Genomic DNA, 17,089 nt, shown 5'->3' with positions numbered 1-17,089 from the left:
CAAATAAGTGTTGTCGCTGGTCATCTCGTAGCTCTTTCACTAGGACCTAAAAATCAAGCTAGAGCAATCAAGTTAATCAAGTCATGGACAGCGGCCTATTACCACCTAAAAAAACATTGCTATTATAAAAAAACATAGTGTCCAAACCAGACTTGGAGAGACTAATTCATGCTTTTGTCTCTAGCCGGTTAGACTATTGTATCGGCCTGTTCACTGACCTTTCTAAACGATCCGTTAGACAACTGCAGTACATCCAAAATGCTGCGGCTCGAGTCCTGACCAAAACCAGGAAATACGACCATATCAGTCCAGTGCACTGGCTTCCTGTTGCTCAGAGAATAGAGTTTAAAACAGCCTTGCTTGTGTATAAGTCCCTCTATGGTCAGACACCAAAGTGCATCTCTGACATGTTACAGCCGTACGAACCACCTCGGGCCCTGAGAGCCTCAGGGAGGGTTCTCCTGGTGGTTCCTAGAATCACCACCAAACACGGTGAGGCTGCGTTTCAGGTTCATGCAGCAAAAGTCTGGAACAACCTCAGTGAGGACGTGAGACAGGCCTCAACCTTGAGCATTTTTAAGTCCAGGCTGAAAGGACACCTTTTTACTGCTGCCTATTGAGATCGTATTTTAACGAATTTTAGTAGATACATGGCATATACATATTTTTTGATTGATTTGTTCTATTGATTTTTTATTGTGTTTTCAATGCTTTTCATTGTATTGTTTATTGTGTCTGGTGTTGCTGTGAGGCACATTGAGTTGTCATGTACATGAAATGTGCCAAACAAATAAACTTGCCTTGCCTAATTTCCTTTAGTGCTGTCCCTGGACCCAAGAAGCGTCAAAACGTGGTTTCAATACTGCGCTCAATACTTTTTATTCCAATAGTGCCTTAAAACGTTTTTCCGATTACATACTGGTCTAATTTAACAGTGCCCAGCCCTAGTCCTGGAGTGTCCTTGACCTAGAGGCCACCGAGATGGAAAGCAAAGGTCCCATCCAGCACCTGGGTCACTGAAATGTCAAATGTGCACATATACATTAACTTTTTTTAACCTTAGCTTTAGCCATGAAAACATACTGTAAGTGCCATTCTCTCTTTGGCAAACATCAGCAATAATCCAGTCCGTTTGATCACTGATAAGGCAACGAATGATGAAAACATTATGTGTTTTCAAAAGTCAAGTCTGCACTCACCAGCGCCACCTACTCGTTTTTTGACACTCTCACGTAGAAGTGTCTATAGACAGAGTGAAACACGGTGAAATGTCGCCTTGCCTCTTGACAGCAACAGGATGTTAGGGTTAGATTGAAGGTGCTAATAAAAATGCTAATAAAAAAACAGCATTGATCTGGAATGGATCCTGTTAAAATAACAATCGCCAACCGCGGGATCAAGTCATATTTCATGATAGTAAAAGCAATAATTCAGCAGATCCATTACTGTCGCCTGCATTGATTGCAGTGGGAGCCTGACAACATGGATTTGGTCAATTTTAGTGGGTGTAAAAAAAAAAAAAAAAAATTGAGAGTGCCTGGTCAAGAGATCAAGTCTGAGCTTTGTGGAACGGAAGCGTAATATATGGTCAAGCATGAAGCCACGTTCATTTCCATATTTATTTACTGCCAGATAACATCATTTTGACACTGCGTTACTGTCTCCCGTTGTTTTCCTTACCTTTATTCAGCAAACTCTTAAATGACAAAATGATTTACCATCCACCTTCTGCCATCCCTTTATTGCTGCTGTAAAAGAGGAACTGGCACCTCTCTCACAAAAGCCAATAGTTCTATGGAGCCTTGTGTAATAAACTTAAAATTGAATATGTTTGTCATTTAGGCCAGTGGGGTGCGTTTGATTTATGTCCCGGCACCCGTCTGTCAGATGTTCTCTCTATGCTCAACACTGTGGCGAGTTTTTAATCTTTACTCCTGCCTCCCTTGACCAACATAACCGAAATAAGGAATGGGGGGGAACTTTATATGATGCTCTACATAGATTTGTTTTTGTTATGGCAGCGGGCGACAGAACATCACATGGCGCCTGAATGAAAAGTATTTCCCGTGGGGGGAACAAGGTGAGCTGAGAGGCATTTCAAAAGCGATGGAGCGAGCAGGTTTGCATTTCCAAAACTAATATAGCTCCAAGCCAATATCGGTCGCATTTAACAGCCTTTAAACCCCCACCCATTGGGATCTTACTTTCAGTAAATTCTGTTGACTGTAGTTAGACTCTTGTGTTCATTTACTATGACCTGGAACAACCTGTTTTGTGAGAGGTATCAGCAAAACCAACTGCACTGGCGAGAACGAAAACACTTGACACAAAGATATAGAGCATAACGTTTCAAATTGTGGATTGTTGGAACATGTGTTACCGATGGTAGTATAAAGCCTCATGTATCCATTGCCCTTAATGTTCCTCATGTGAAGCATAATCCAACACTCAGCAGAGGAGCATCTCTCCAACTTGCATTGTTTCATCCTGCGATGGGCTTATCTTTGCATTCCTCTACATTTTACATGTGCTAGTGCTTCGGCAAGTGCACTGGCACATGTAACACACAGCACACCTTTATGGGTTTGTTTGCCGGCAGCGTCGCTCCTCTTCAAGTAGTTTCCTATGGAACTACCGCGACAAGGCGAAAATTGCTCGCCCTTCTCCAGCCAAGTGACGCGCGACATTAAAAAAGGAAATGAAAATGAAAAAGCGGAAAAAAACAAACAAGTCAAACCAAACACAACATGCTAAATTGATTCTTTTATCATTCCTTGCTTTCTACTATATCAACGTTGCCTTTAGTGACATGTATTTGAAGAAAACATGTCACATCATGGGATTCTAATTCTTAAAATATGTGCATATTCTAATATATACATATTTGTTTTTTTTAATAATCATTATCATTTTTTAATCATTGTCATTTATTTATTATATATATTTGCTGCTGTCTCCTGGCATTAGAACCAGTCAGGGTTTCATTGACAAACCAACATTAGTAGGCCTGTTAGAAAACAAAGGGATATTCAGACTTCCACTTTAAAAGGACCAGGGTTTGTTTCAAACGCTCGTCCGGACCTTTAATGCAGGTGTGAATACAACAAATGAATCCTGGTGCGGATCAAAGAACCGGACCGAAACCCACTTTTTCAGGTGGTCTCGGTCTGCTTCCAAACGGACTCTGGTGTGGTTCGCTTCAGGTGTGAACTCCAGGATATATGCGCCTTTTTTGGCTTAACAAGCCACTGTAGCAAGGCACCGTGGGAAAAATTAGCCCTTCGCTGCTGCTAACGCTAATACTGGATGGATGCTACAAACAATGTGCCGTGGACAGACCTGGAGCAATGAGGAGACACTGTGCCTCCTGGATAATTGGGCAGATGCACTAACCCAACTGCTAGAAAAGACACACAAAAATGTGTTTGCGTTCAGCAGGTTTAGCAAGAAAATGAAGGAGACGGGCTTCGAGCGGTCCCCTGAACACTGCCGCTTCAAATTGAAGAAAAGAAGAGTGGTGGTTCGGGAGAGGAAAAAGACCAAAGTCCCTGGTTTGACGAACTTGATCAAATATAAGGAACAAGACCAGCAGTTTGTCCCGTGGACATAATAGAAACAAACAGCTCAGATGACCCTTCATCCGCAGAAAACACCTCTTAAACCAGCTACTCCGGTGAAGCTGAGGTTCATGGTAAGTGGTATTGTCATTGTCAGCATCAAATGTTTTGGTCCGGATCAAACAAGCGGACAAAAGGACATTTCTGGTCTGAATACACCCGTAACATCCAACAAATGAACCAAATTCAGTATTTTTTCTACATTTAAAACAATCATCAAGGATATGTAATAATTTCCATCATCTCCACACCATGTAAAACCCCCCACTTCCATAGCTCAGCAAATTTGTATAAACTCATGATCCGTGCTGGAACACAGCGCTGCTCATAGTTGCTGCAGTTTGTCGCCTCCTGTGCGGCGCCTCCCGTGGGTCGAGCCCATTAGTCCTGAGTGAACAGCGGGTAAGGTTATGCTCCACAAAAGGAGCCTGTGGCAAATAATCCAGTCATGTTTAGTATCTGGAATTTTTCAGAAACAAAAGTATGTTTTTCGAGGGAGCATGGCTCGTTGCCTTGAATATTTATCCTTTCATCAATACATGGGCGTGCGGTTTGTTTGTGATCACCCTGATGTTAGACGTTGTCTCTTGTCAATACACAGCATGGTCAAACTTTAAAGATCAGTCTGATTTGAAATTAGCATGTGGAGTATGGTTTATGTAGAATGTGTACGTTGCAAATTCACTGCCAACCGTGCTACTTGTTTAAGCAAATAAATGGACTTGTTTTTCTCCAATGGTTCAGGCCCAGTAAACCGAAAGTCAGCTTTATCGTCAGTTCTATTACATCGAATTATTGCACAACCTGGCAAAATTCTAGCTCTGATCACAGTTGTTACAAATACCATTACTTCACATTGAGTCATTCAATTTCAACCCATTTGACATACTATGAAAAATGCAAATAGCAGAGTGTCTACCTATTGTTTGGTTTGCCAATTGTAAATGAATAGAGGGAAGTGTGCAAGGAAACACTGTAGGCGCACATCCACAATGACTGTCAGGCAAATGTAACAGCCTATCATGAACCTTTTGATCGAACTCCAACAACAGCGCACACGCATATCCCAGTGTGCCAAAATCGCAATCATTAATCAAAGCTGAATACTGGCTGTATGTCTCTTCTAGAACATTGTCTTTGCTGGACGCGCTGTTTCTGCCCAAGGCCAAGTTCCTCTGTTTGCGGGCTTCCAGTAGAATGTAAATGGGCCTTGCTGTTCTCATGATGCTGGCGCCTTTGTGCGGTTCATTGTCTGTAAAGAGCCCCATAGCAAACAGACCACGACTGTTCACTGACCGCAGGGACGGTGCAGGGAGATGAATGTGTGTAATTTATTTCCACCACCACCAGGCTATTGGGCTCCGGTTATTTCATTCAAAGTGATGGCAAAAGGTCATGATTCACATTCTATCTGTGTATTTAAACTGAATCCTACAGCATGTAAAGCAAACAATGGTCTACTAAAGCATGTAATATTCTTTTGTAGAACGTTTCATTTGACTAGTTTTACTTCAGAGTTAGTTTGCTTGTTTCCATTGTTAGAAGTATGTTTTCAGTTTGATAATAAAACTTCCCAACCAGCTGGTGTTGGTGATACTGGAACTGATTCTGCTGCTGTTGCCATATTGGATCAAGTAGTCTCATGTCCTTTTCATGGCATTTATTATAATTTCTGTGATTTTTCTCGTTTAGTGGCCATTGAATGTGTATGCGACTCGACAAAACACATACACTTAACGGAATATTTAGCTCAGAGGCCATTTTTGCCACTAAAATCTCAAAAGCTCTTTACATACATTAATGATTTCAGACTTTGGCCACTTCTATATGTGGTTGATGGGTTGACAACAGCTGAAAATATCTGGAGCTTTCATAATTTGTGATGTTTGATGGCTAACGCTAATGGCCTGGTGGAAAAACACACTGAGCAGACAAACGGATTCTGAAAGCTTTTGTGTCTTAGCCAATTATACTGTCCGCATGTGTTCGGACTTGTACCTTTTTATTTCTATGGTAATAGTCTCCTACTGTTGCAATCAAAACCACTTACCTATGGAGCTCCAGAAATAAAGCCCACTTCCCATGAAACCCATCAAACACCACATGACAATATGAACCTGCATTGTAGCTTGTTTTTTTTGTCCTTGGCCCCGACCTTGAGTGACGCTCACCCTGCTGCCTGTCCATCGACGCAGTGAACAGTGAAGGGACGTTTACGAGCATGTTCGAGCCATATAAGTGCTGCTCCTGTCAGCGTAGATCGACCTGGGTAGCACTGCTGCAGGCTCGGTCACTGGATTGTGTTCCTATGACACGGCTGGGGTCTGGGTTTTGTGTCACAGCCCCGGGTTCAGGTTCGCCTTTATAGACCACAACACATGGGAGTTTCAGTGGGTTGACAATTTTGGGCAAAGGGTTAAAGCAAGTTTTCAAACGGGGTAATATGATTATCGATTCAGTTTTGTTTTTTCAACAAACACAGATTGCCGATTGCAGAATCACAAACAAGATAGACCTCTCCTATATCACCTCGAGCAAAAACAGATGCTTTCCAGTCCATTATCAACAATCAAAAACCTCATCCAAACTCCAAGACGATAGGCGCTGTCAAAGAATTTGCTGGAATCATGAACGTTTACCAAAGTTGAGATTGTGGTTTCAACTAAAAGTCAATATATAGTCCTATTTAAAAGTCAAAATGTAGATACTTTTTAAAAAATAGGTTCGACTCAAAATCATGTATGTTTTGTGTGTTTACGTTGAAAGAGTCTCTGTGTTCTTTCATTGTTTTTTCCCCCCGCCTTTATCTTGAATATTTATACAAAACAACAATCCATTAACATTCTGCCCTGCCTAAACATAGTCTGTGTGTAGTTTGCAGAGAGAGCGATTTGACCTGAAATGAAGACAATGCTGAATGGCTCTGGGCTATGTTGGTTGCTCCATTCAATTATTTCTTTGTACAACTGTAAAATAAACAAACAGAAAATACAGCGAGTCTCTGCTCATTAAAATAGCAGACAATATCACGAACATGACTAAAAAAAACACAAGGGGCCATGAAAACATTTTCAGAGGATGACAAAAACATTAGCCAGTACAAAAGACATTAAGCACTGGCAATCACGACATTCAATACGGAATGTTGTGGGTTGTATTTAAAATGAAAACGCATGTACAAATCCTCTGTTCACCTTATTCCGGAAGTTCACGTGGGCGCCGCCATGAATAGTGCCCGCCCATTTTCTCCTATGTGTTAACATGGGGCTGGAGAAGTCCAGATATCAGTCACTACACGAAAACAAAGCTGTTTTTAGGCCGCACAGAGAAACGGTGCAGCGTTGACTTGTTGGTGCAAATGAACATTGGCCATTTTACCCAAATCAATCCACTAAACATCAGATTTGAGCGGAGAATATTTCCCCTCGTTCTCCGTTTAAATGAATGGGCTTCGCGCTTGACCGGAAGTGTCTGTACAACGGAAGTGCAGAGACAAAGCAAAAAGTTGCAAAAGTGGGCGGGGCGGAATAAGGTGAACACGTTTGTTAAGGGGTGATGTCACAGCTCTACTTCCGGGGTCGTAGATGTGCGAGAAACTGCAGAAAACTCTTTAATACCACAATCAGTGTTTCTGAAACTCAACAGAGAGTTACTGAACATACTTATTTATCAGGCCCATTAGCCAAAAATGCCACACCTACGGCTATAAAAGCAATATTAACCAAAATCGGTACATCCAGGTTAGCGGAAAAAAATGCTAACGGCGCAGCAGCTACGCTAACCCCGGAAGTAGAGACTTAGTAAATATAACTTTTTTTTAGCAGTAGGTGCGTAGGCCTTTTTGGCTAATGAGTCTGAGAAATAAGTATGTTCAGTAACTCTCCGCTGAGATTCAGAAATATTGATTGTTGTTTTTGAGAGTAAAAAAAAAAGTCATGATGTCACACTTAAAGGAATAGGCCACAGTTTTTACACACTGAGATATGTTCTTACCTTAGCTTTGACATGTTCTTTAGGACCTAGACGCAAGCCGCATGCATTCAAGATACATTCGAGGGGACTGGGAATTTTATGATGCATTCAAGGGGCATTGGATATAGCGGTTTTAGGCGTTAAAATATTAGTAACCATGTAGTATATGGGTTACATCTTACGCTAACTATCATACATTAGCATTACCGTCGTAGCAGATATGGCAGATTTGGCGGAACTTTTTACAACAACAAAAACTGACAGGCATTTGCAGGCATTGGCCCCCAAAAACTGCACTTCATGGCTTTTTGCAAACAAAGATGGCTGCCGAACAAATTCCTTTACAAAACATGTGGTGAACAAAAGAGAGAACATTTAATGCAGAGCAAATGTTGAATATATAGTCATTCATAAATATAATGTTGCTCTTCTGACTTAGCAACAAAAAACCTTCAATTTTCCGCAGTGTGGCTTTAAGAAATGCTACTATTTTTGGTACCAATTAACGACTACCCACCACAGTTATTTGTTTCAAAGTTGGCCTCTCAGATTTTCCCTGATAGACTAAAACCCCCGTGAGCGAGTGCATTAACATGTCGGTGCGCTGAAAAGAGAGCACCATACGAATAAACAAACAGCGATCTGCACAAACAAGTCGAAGAGTTTGAGTGTGGGGAAAATGATCTCGCTCCGACACAGCGTTTGTTAGTCTTTCACAGCGCTGTTAACGCTCATATCTGTGCTGCTGTTTACCCTGGCAACACTCTGAAGGGAAAAATGCCATTTAGAGAGAGATAAACACCATTTGGTCTGGAAAATCTATTTGACTTCACTGGTGTTCGTCCAATTTTTTTTTTTCCAAAAACATATCACTCGCTGTACACAGATCAGTCAGTGCATTTGCATAATTGTCCTAATATTTCAAAGGGAATTTTGACGCGGGCCAATTAGAAGAGTGAAAATATGTGTCTTTTTTTTTTTTTTTTTACCTTCTTTGTTGTTGTGTTAAAGGGATATTTTAGGATTTTTGACATAGGGCCTCATTTCCTAGTTATCCAGAGTGTGCTGATTTCTGGAGATGTTTTTTTTGTAATTCAAGTTCTTTTATTTGACGAGTTACGTGGTGCTAGGCTTGTGCAAGGCTAGAATAATTTAACCATTTTGCATTTAAAATAACTTATATGGTTATAAGCTATGCCGCGGCGGAGTGATCTGCTAAAAAATAGTCCCTCATAATGAGATCATTCATGATGCAAGGTCAGCTATTTTCCAAAAAATATTCTATCTACACAAACATTTATATGGTTAGTCTGGCGTTATAAGAGATTTGCCTCAGGTGCTCTGTGGAGCGGGTCAGACTGTTTTTAATGCAGGCTAGCCAATACCATAGAAATGCGTTAGCCTTGCACAAGCCTAGCGCCACGAAACTCTTCAAATATAAGAACTGCATGAATTACAAAAAAAAATATCTCCAGAAATCAGCAACACTCTGGATAACTAGGAAATGAGGCCCCATGAAAAAAATCCTGAAATATCCCTTTAACATTTGGCAAACACTTAACACACTGGACTTTTGATGAAGAAATAATATTACATGGTTTAACACTTAATAACAGTGTTAATTTTGCATGACATGTCCCCATTAAGCTGCGCATTTGTGGACGTGCCACAACCTTAAAGGTGCATTACGCAACTTTTTATGTGAAAAAAAAAAAGGTTATACTTTTGTGTATTTGACCTTGCAGTGACCCAGCAGCTATATGCGTGGTCAGCATAACACCTTTACTTTACATCACATGGTCTCTAGGATGCTCCAGGCTATGGCGAGTGTTTTCTATATTAAGCTTATAGACTCTGTGAAGATCCAACGATTACTCAAAGATGCGCTAGTGGCTCGAAACACTGCTCTAGATATGTTTTTGATGAGCAAACAACATTGTAGCATAAAAAGTAGATTTTGAGTAATACCCTCTCTTTAACCATGCTATTACTAAGCACTAGCTCTTCTTTGGAACTGATTAGAAACTGGGATTTTACGGATTAGTAAAATATCACAATAATATTGTTACTGTGATATTATTATCACCCAGCTGTATTGTATATATATAGCAAGTTTTTCCAATATCGTGCAGCCCTAGTGTATACCCATAGTGTGTACCCATTGAATGGATCATTGGCGCAATAACAGACTATATTGAGGTCAGTATTACTATCTTTATTTGCATGTTATCTGGCAACATAGATACGCTCCCGAAATACTCCCCGCATTTCCATCCGGCCCTCTCGGCTGCTCAGACTGCCGCCGTAAACAGCTAGATCGGCCGGCGAATGTGTGATGAGGTCTGAGCGACTGCATTTCAGGAACAGTGGCCCCAATCAGTCATCAGGGCCCCGTGCGGAGCGAGAAGGGCCCCGGGAATCTGATTACCCCGCCTGCCGCCTGATTACCCAGCATGCCTCTGAACATCCTAATATACAGACGGAGAGAGCCACAGGCGGCCGGGGTGGGGTGGGGATGGGAGGCCGGGCCGGACCCATGTGACAAGATAAAGCACAATAGGTAATTAAGGTAGTGGCATCACCCCTTTTTTTTCCATTCACGGGAGCTGCTCTATATTAAAAGGACTTCAGGAAGGCAGAATATTAAGATGAGCGGGCGCTGCTAGACTGGAGGGGATGAATATTGATGTAGACAGCGAGAGGAGGAATGCATCAGGGAGCGTTTAGCCGGAGCGCGAGGGGCTGCAGTGATCAGGAGAAGGATGAGCATGTGTAGCCTCAGAGCTGGGGCAGTGACGAGCACTTTGGCTGTTTCGTCGACTGCTGAAGCGCTCTGATCTGGATTTCCTGGATTTTGTTGCATATTAGTTGCATTGAACCTTTTTATGCCAATGTTTTACATTAGTGGTTCTCAAGTGTCATGGCTTTGGGACCCACCATTACCCAAAGGTGACAAACTGCAACCCAAATACAACTGTAAATAGTCATATCGTTTAAAAAACAGACCAATAACATTCATTTGAACTGATTCCATGCAGTTTCTAATGGAAAATGTAGAAAATTTCCTTTAGACTCGCGACCCACAGAAAATGGTTCTGCAATCCACTTTCTGGTCCCGACCCACATGTTGAGAATCATGTTTTACATTATATATCTATGATAAGTGGGGTGCTCTGCAAGGAAATGTTTAAAATACCGACACTATTTCTCTCATTTTTAGAATTTGAGTTCATATTTGCATAAAAATATTTCTCAAAATCATCTTGGGGGGCCAGAGGTTCTGTGTGGAAGGCCGGATTTGGCCCCCGGGCCTGACGTTGCCTACCTCTGCCTTAGGACATTGCTGGAACATGTAGGGGGAAGAAAATTCATAATTTAAACAAAAAGACTTCTTTGTCGTCGCTACCCAACACTGGTAACCAGGAAGTAACCAGCCCAAAACATTCCGTGCTCATTTGCATAATTCAACTCATCTATTCCATCTCAGTGTGACGCCATAGCAACCAGAGTGTTTAAAGTATTGGTCAGCCTTTATCACAGCTCATTTCTGTTCAGAGCTTTAGAGCGACGAGACGTATTTAATATTTCTCTTCGAACTGTCAGACACAAACACGAGTCTTTTTCGACTGACATGGAGAATACTCGCGCACTAACGATGTCCCTACAGCAAAAGGTGGACATCAACTACAAGAACGAAGTCTGTGAGGTTTTCGAACTCGCAGCGAAATTGGATGCTTGTTTTCTCGAGCTGAAACAAGACGGTCCAATCCACAACGTATCCTTCACGTTGCGTTTAACGGTGGGAAGTTTAATGGCGGAGGCTCAAGGCCCGACTAATATCATCGCCAAAACACTCGCCACACAGGAGATTCTGCCCGAACTACGACGTCTCCCGCTCCCAGGGAAAAGCGGCCGCTGGCCGGAAACTCCGTACAAAAGGTCAAGCTCTGGAGAAAACTGACTTCTTTTGAGCTGACCGCTAACCCCATCGTGTGTCTGCATGATTTAGTGACAGAGTGGAGAGGAAAGCCTGCAGACTACAGAGTCGTCAACGTGGACAAACCTGGGTCTTCTACATTAGATTAACTGTAGCAGAGGAGACTGTTGTGGGAGCTGGACTCTCGAAGAAAGAGGCCAAACAAAACGCTGCTGCCAAAATACTGAACGGCTTTGGCTACAACTTCCTCTGTGTCGAGCCAGAAAACACAAAGGAAGAGCTTCTTCTTATGACGGAGGTGAACTCTGCTCCTGCTCAGGACGTCCCTGTCTCCTCAGAACCTCAGGACGCCTCAGTACCTGAGCACGCCTCAGTACCTGAGGACACTGCAGTACCTGAGGACACCGCAGTACCTGAGGACACCGCAGAACCTCAGGACGCCTCAGTACCTGAGGACGCCTCAGTACCTGAGGACGCTTCAGTACCTGAGGACGCCTTAGTACCTGAGGACGCCTCAGTACCTGAGGACGCCTCAGTACCTGAGGACACCGCAGAACCTCAGGACGCCTCAGTACCTGAGGACGCCTCAGTACCTGAGGACACCGCAGTACCTGAAGACACCTCAGTACCTGAGGACACCGCAGTACCTGAGGACACCGCAGACCCTCAGGACGCCTCAGTACCTGAGGACACCTCAGTACCTGAGGACACCACAGTACTGCAGGACGCCTCAGTACCTGAGGACGCCTTAGTACCTGAGGACACCGCAAAACCTCAGGACGCCTCAGTACCTGAGGACACCGCAGAACCTCAGGACGCCTCAGTACCTGAGGACGCCTCAGTACCTGAGGACGCCGCAGAACCTCAGGACGCCTCAGTACCTGAGGACGCCTCAGTACCTGAGGACGCCTTAGTACCTGAGGACACCGCAGAACCTCAGGACGCCTCAGTACCTGAGGACGCCTCAGTACCTGAGGACACCGCAGTACTGCAGGACGCCTCAGTACCTGAGGACGCCTTAGTACCTGAGGACACCACAGTACCTGAGCACGCCTCAGTACCTGAGGACGCCTCAGTACCTGAGGACACCTCAGTACCTGAGGACACCGCAGTACTGCAGGACGCCTCAGTATCTGAGGACGTCTCAGTACCTGAGGACACCTCAGTACCTGAGGACGTCTCAGTACCTGAGGACGTCTCAGTACCTGAGGACGCCTCAGTACCTGAGGACGTCTCAGTACCTGAGGACGCCTCAGTACCTGAGGACGCCTTAGTACCTGAGGACACCGCAGAACCTCAGGACGCCTCAGTACCTGAGGACGCCTCAGTACCTGAGGACACCGCAGTACTGCAGGACGCCTCAGTACCTGAGGACGCCTTAGTACCTGAGGACACCACAGAACCTCAGGACGCCTCAGTACCTGAGGACACCGCAGTACCTGAGGACGCCTCAGTACCTGATGATACCTCAGAAACTCAGGACGCCTCAGTACCTGAGGACACCTCAGTACCTGAGGACACCGCAAAACCTCAGGACGCCTCAGTACCTGAGGACGCCTCAGTACCTGAGGACACCGCAGTACCTGAGGACGCCTCAGTACCTGAGCACGCCTCAGTACCTGAGGACACCGCAGTACTGCAGGACGCCTCAGAACCTGAGGACGCCTTAGTACCCGAGGACACAGCAGAACCTCAGGACGCCTCAGAACCTGAGGACACCGCAGTACCTGAGGACGCCTCAGTACCTGAGGATACCGCAGAACCTCAGGACGCCTCAGTACCTGAGGACGCCTTAGTAACTGAGGACACTGCAGAACCTCAGGACGCCTCAGTACCTGAGGACACCTCAGTACCTGAGCTCCCCTCAGCACCTGAGGACACCTCAGTACCTGAGGACACCGCAGTACTGCAGGGCGCCTCAGTACCTGAGGATGCCTCAGTACCTGAGGACGCCTCAGTACCTGAAGACACCTCAGTACCTGAGCACGCCTCAGTACCTGAGGACACCTCAGAACCTCAGGACGCCTCAGTACCTGAGGACACCACAGAACCTCAGGACGCCTCAGTACCTGAGGACACCGCAGTACCTGAGGATACCGCAGAACCTCAGGACGCCTCAGTACCTGAGGACGCCTTAGTAACTGAGGACACTACAGAACCTCAGGACGCCTCAGTACCTGAGGATGCCTCAGTACCTGAGGACACCGCAGTACCTGAGGACGCCTCTGTACCTGAGGACACCTCAGGTACCTCAGTACCTGAGGACACCGCAGTACAGCAGGACGCCTCAGAACCTCAGGACGCCTCAGTACCTGAGGACGCCTCAGTACCTGAGGACACCGCAGTACCGCAGGACGCCTTAGTACCTGAGGACACCGCAGAACCTCAGGACACCGCAGTACCTGAGGACACCGCAGTACCTGAGGACACCGCAGTACCTGAGGACACCGCAGTACCTGAGGACACCTAAGTACCTGAGGACACAGCAGTACCTGAGGACACCGCAGTACCTCAGGACACCGCAGGACCTCAGGACTTCTCAGTGCCTGAGGACGCTTCAGTACCTCAGGACGCTTCCGTACCTCAGGATGTTTCAGTACCTCAGGACGCTTCAGTACCTCAGGACACCGCAATACCTCGGGACGCTTCAGTACCTCAGGACGCCGCAGTACTTCAGGACGCTGCAGTACCTGAGGACGGCGCAGTGCCTCAGGACGCCTCCGTACCTCGGGGATGCTTCAGTACCTGAGGACACCCCAGAAGTGGAGCTGAACGCTCAGCTCGCACTGGAACTGCAGCAGCTGTTAGCAGATGTTCAGCCCTTGTTGGACTTCATGGGGGTGGAAACTAACACCAAGACTGTCTGCAGTTTAGTTCAAACTCCACTCGAAGATGGGAAAACAGAGACCAGTCCACCAGCGCCGGACAAACCGATGTGGACACTTTACCCAAAGACAATAATCCAAGAAAGAGGTCAGCAGTGAAGGGAAGTCTATTAACGGTGGCGGTCAGCATGACTACTGTTGACCCAGCAGAAATAGTTAGTAGAGAGGATGACGTCCCCATTCTTGGAGAGAGCGAAGTATCTTCTCCTTCTTCTGATCATCCGGACTGTTCCCTCCTCAGTAACGCTTATGAACCAGCTGAACCTGTGGGAGAGGACAGTGTCCTCGCTCCTGAGGAGAATGATCCACCTGACGTTGCCTCTTCCAATGGATGTCCGGTGTCCTACATTCTCGCTCACGCGCTGGTCAAGAAAGTGTTTCAATTGGCCGGACTGCACAACAGACAGGACAGTGTGCACATGTCCATCAACCTGAGTGAGAAGATCAAGAAACAGCTGATCGTTGGAGGAGACATCAGCTTGACAGATCTGAAGAAGATTGGAAAAACAGCAGCTAAACAGCTGGTGTTGGAGCACGGCTCTGCCCGCGCTCTCCTGAAGGCAGCAGATCTGGACACTTTTGAAGAAGATGTGGTGAAGCATCTAAACATTGAGCTCAAAGCCTTCCTAAACCGGCCAAAACCGCTCTCAACTCGCTTCTTCACCAGACGAGGGAGGGCTTTCTACTTCTGCTAAGATCATTTCTACAAGTACAGTTTTATTGAAGGATGAAAACGTGACAAAAGTGTGATGAAAATACGAAGAGAGCAACAAAAAAGTGAAAAAACCATGATGAAAACTTTACAGAAAAGCAACAAAAAAGTTATGAAAAACCCACAAAAAAAGCAACAATAACACAACAAAAAAATGAGAGAGAGCCATAAGTTTATAGTAGATCATAGTCATCTCCGCCCTGGAGGTCCAGGCGGCGCTGGAGCTCGGCCATGGAGACCATGACCTTTGACAAATGGTCTCAACTTCTTTCCACTTACATTAGGCTCAAATCGCTTTACAGCGAGGATCCACTCACTCACTCACTCACTCACACTCTCATTCATGCACCAGTGTGCGCAGACACTGGAGGCCAGGTGGGTGAAGTGTCTTGCCCAAGGACACAACGACAGCGTGCATCTTCAGGAGGCAGGATTAACCCCCAACCCTCCGATCCTGAGACTACCCACTCAACCAACTGCATCACTGTTATTTTCTTTCTTTCTTTCTTTCTTTCTTTCTTTCTTTCTTTCTTTCTTTCTTTCTTTCTTTCTTTCTTTCTTTCTTTCTTTCTTTCTTTCTTTCTTTCTTTCTTTCTTTCTTTCTTTCTTTCTTTCTTTCTTTCTTTCTTTCTTTTTTTCTTGTCTTTCTTTTCTTCCTTCCTTCTTTGCTTTCCTTCCTTCCTTCCTTCCTTCCTTATTTCCTTCCTTCTTTCTTTCTTTGTTTCTTTGACCATTCACCATTATTTATTTTATTTTTATTCTTTTGATTCTATCTTTCCTTTCATTCTTTACGTCAGGGCGTGGTCTCCTGGTCCCAGAGTCAGGACTAAACACAGTAGAATGCACGTGATTGAGGACTTTGTGGCCTTTCCCTCATGCCCAGGTGCAGCTGGAGAATTTGGGTTTTTGTGTCGACTTCACATAATGCTAGTTATCGGATTAATTTATCAGATTAGCCAGTTTACATAATAGATTAGACATTATAATAGATAGACATTATTGCATTAGTCTGATTATGATTGGGTTTCTCATATTAACCAGTGGTTCTTAAATGGTACGGCTTCAGGACCCACCATTACCCGAGGACAAGGGTCCTTTTGGCATAATGTCCAGGATCCGGACACATGCAGCCAATGCTCTTAGAAATGTAAAAGTTTTCATCTTTAATTTTAAGTCCATAATTTTTTCTGTTCAAACTGTGACATTTTTCATCATATATTGTATATTACATTGTATTTCCTACACAGGTTTTTATTAAACAAGCTGTAAATGCCTTTACCTCTCCTGGAACCGCCACCTTGACGTGGTGGAGGGGTTTGAGCGCCCGAATGACCATGGCAAATAGGTCCTAGTTGACGGGTCAGTAAATACAAGCCAAAATAAAAGTATTAGCTCAGTATTTGACAGTGATGGGATTTACGACTCTTTACTGGGGGCCGAGTCTGATCCGTTCTTGCAACTAATAAAAAGAGGCTTCCTGACAATTCATTTTCAGTGTATTTAGCTTTGACTTTCGTGCAGAAAGCTTTCACTTGGGTCGCCTGCTCCGTTGTTTGGCTGATTCTTGTATTCGCTCAGGGGCGTTCTGGGTAAAATTGACTGAAAAAAGATCTGGCTCTTTTCACAATTGAGATCCGGTTCTAACCGTTCACCTAAAAGAGCCGTTCAAAAGAGCCGCTCGGTCATGAACGTCACATCACTACAAATCTTGACAGAGCCGCGCCCAGAGGTTTGTCATTGGGATGACATCAAGACTAGCTAATGTAACTCAATTCATTACATTTTTTTTTTTTTTCTGGTGGCAAGACACTGTGCAAGAGGGAAACTGGCCATTTTATAATTTACTAGTAGTGGATTTTGCTCTGAGAAGTCCTCTACTTTCAATGGAGGAATTAATTATTTTAGAATAAAGTCATGAAACTGCATGTCTAAATTAAAACGCCTTTGTCTTGAAGCATTTGTTGTC

The sequence above is a fragment of the Gobius niger genome (genome assembly GCF_951799975.1).
Source record: "Gobius niger genome assembly, chromosome: 5".
Taxonomy (NCBI): Eukaryota; Metazoa; Chordata; class Actinopteri; order Gobiiformes; family Gobiidae; genus Gobius; species Gobius niger.
This window is presented reverse-complemented; position numbering follows the sequence as displayed.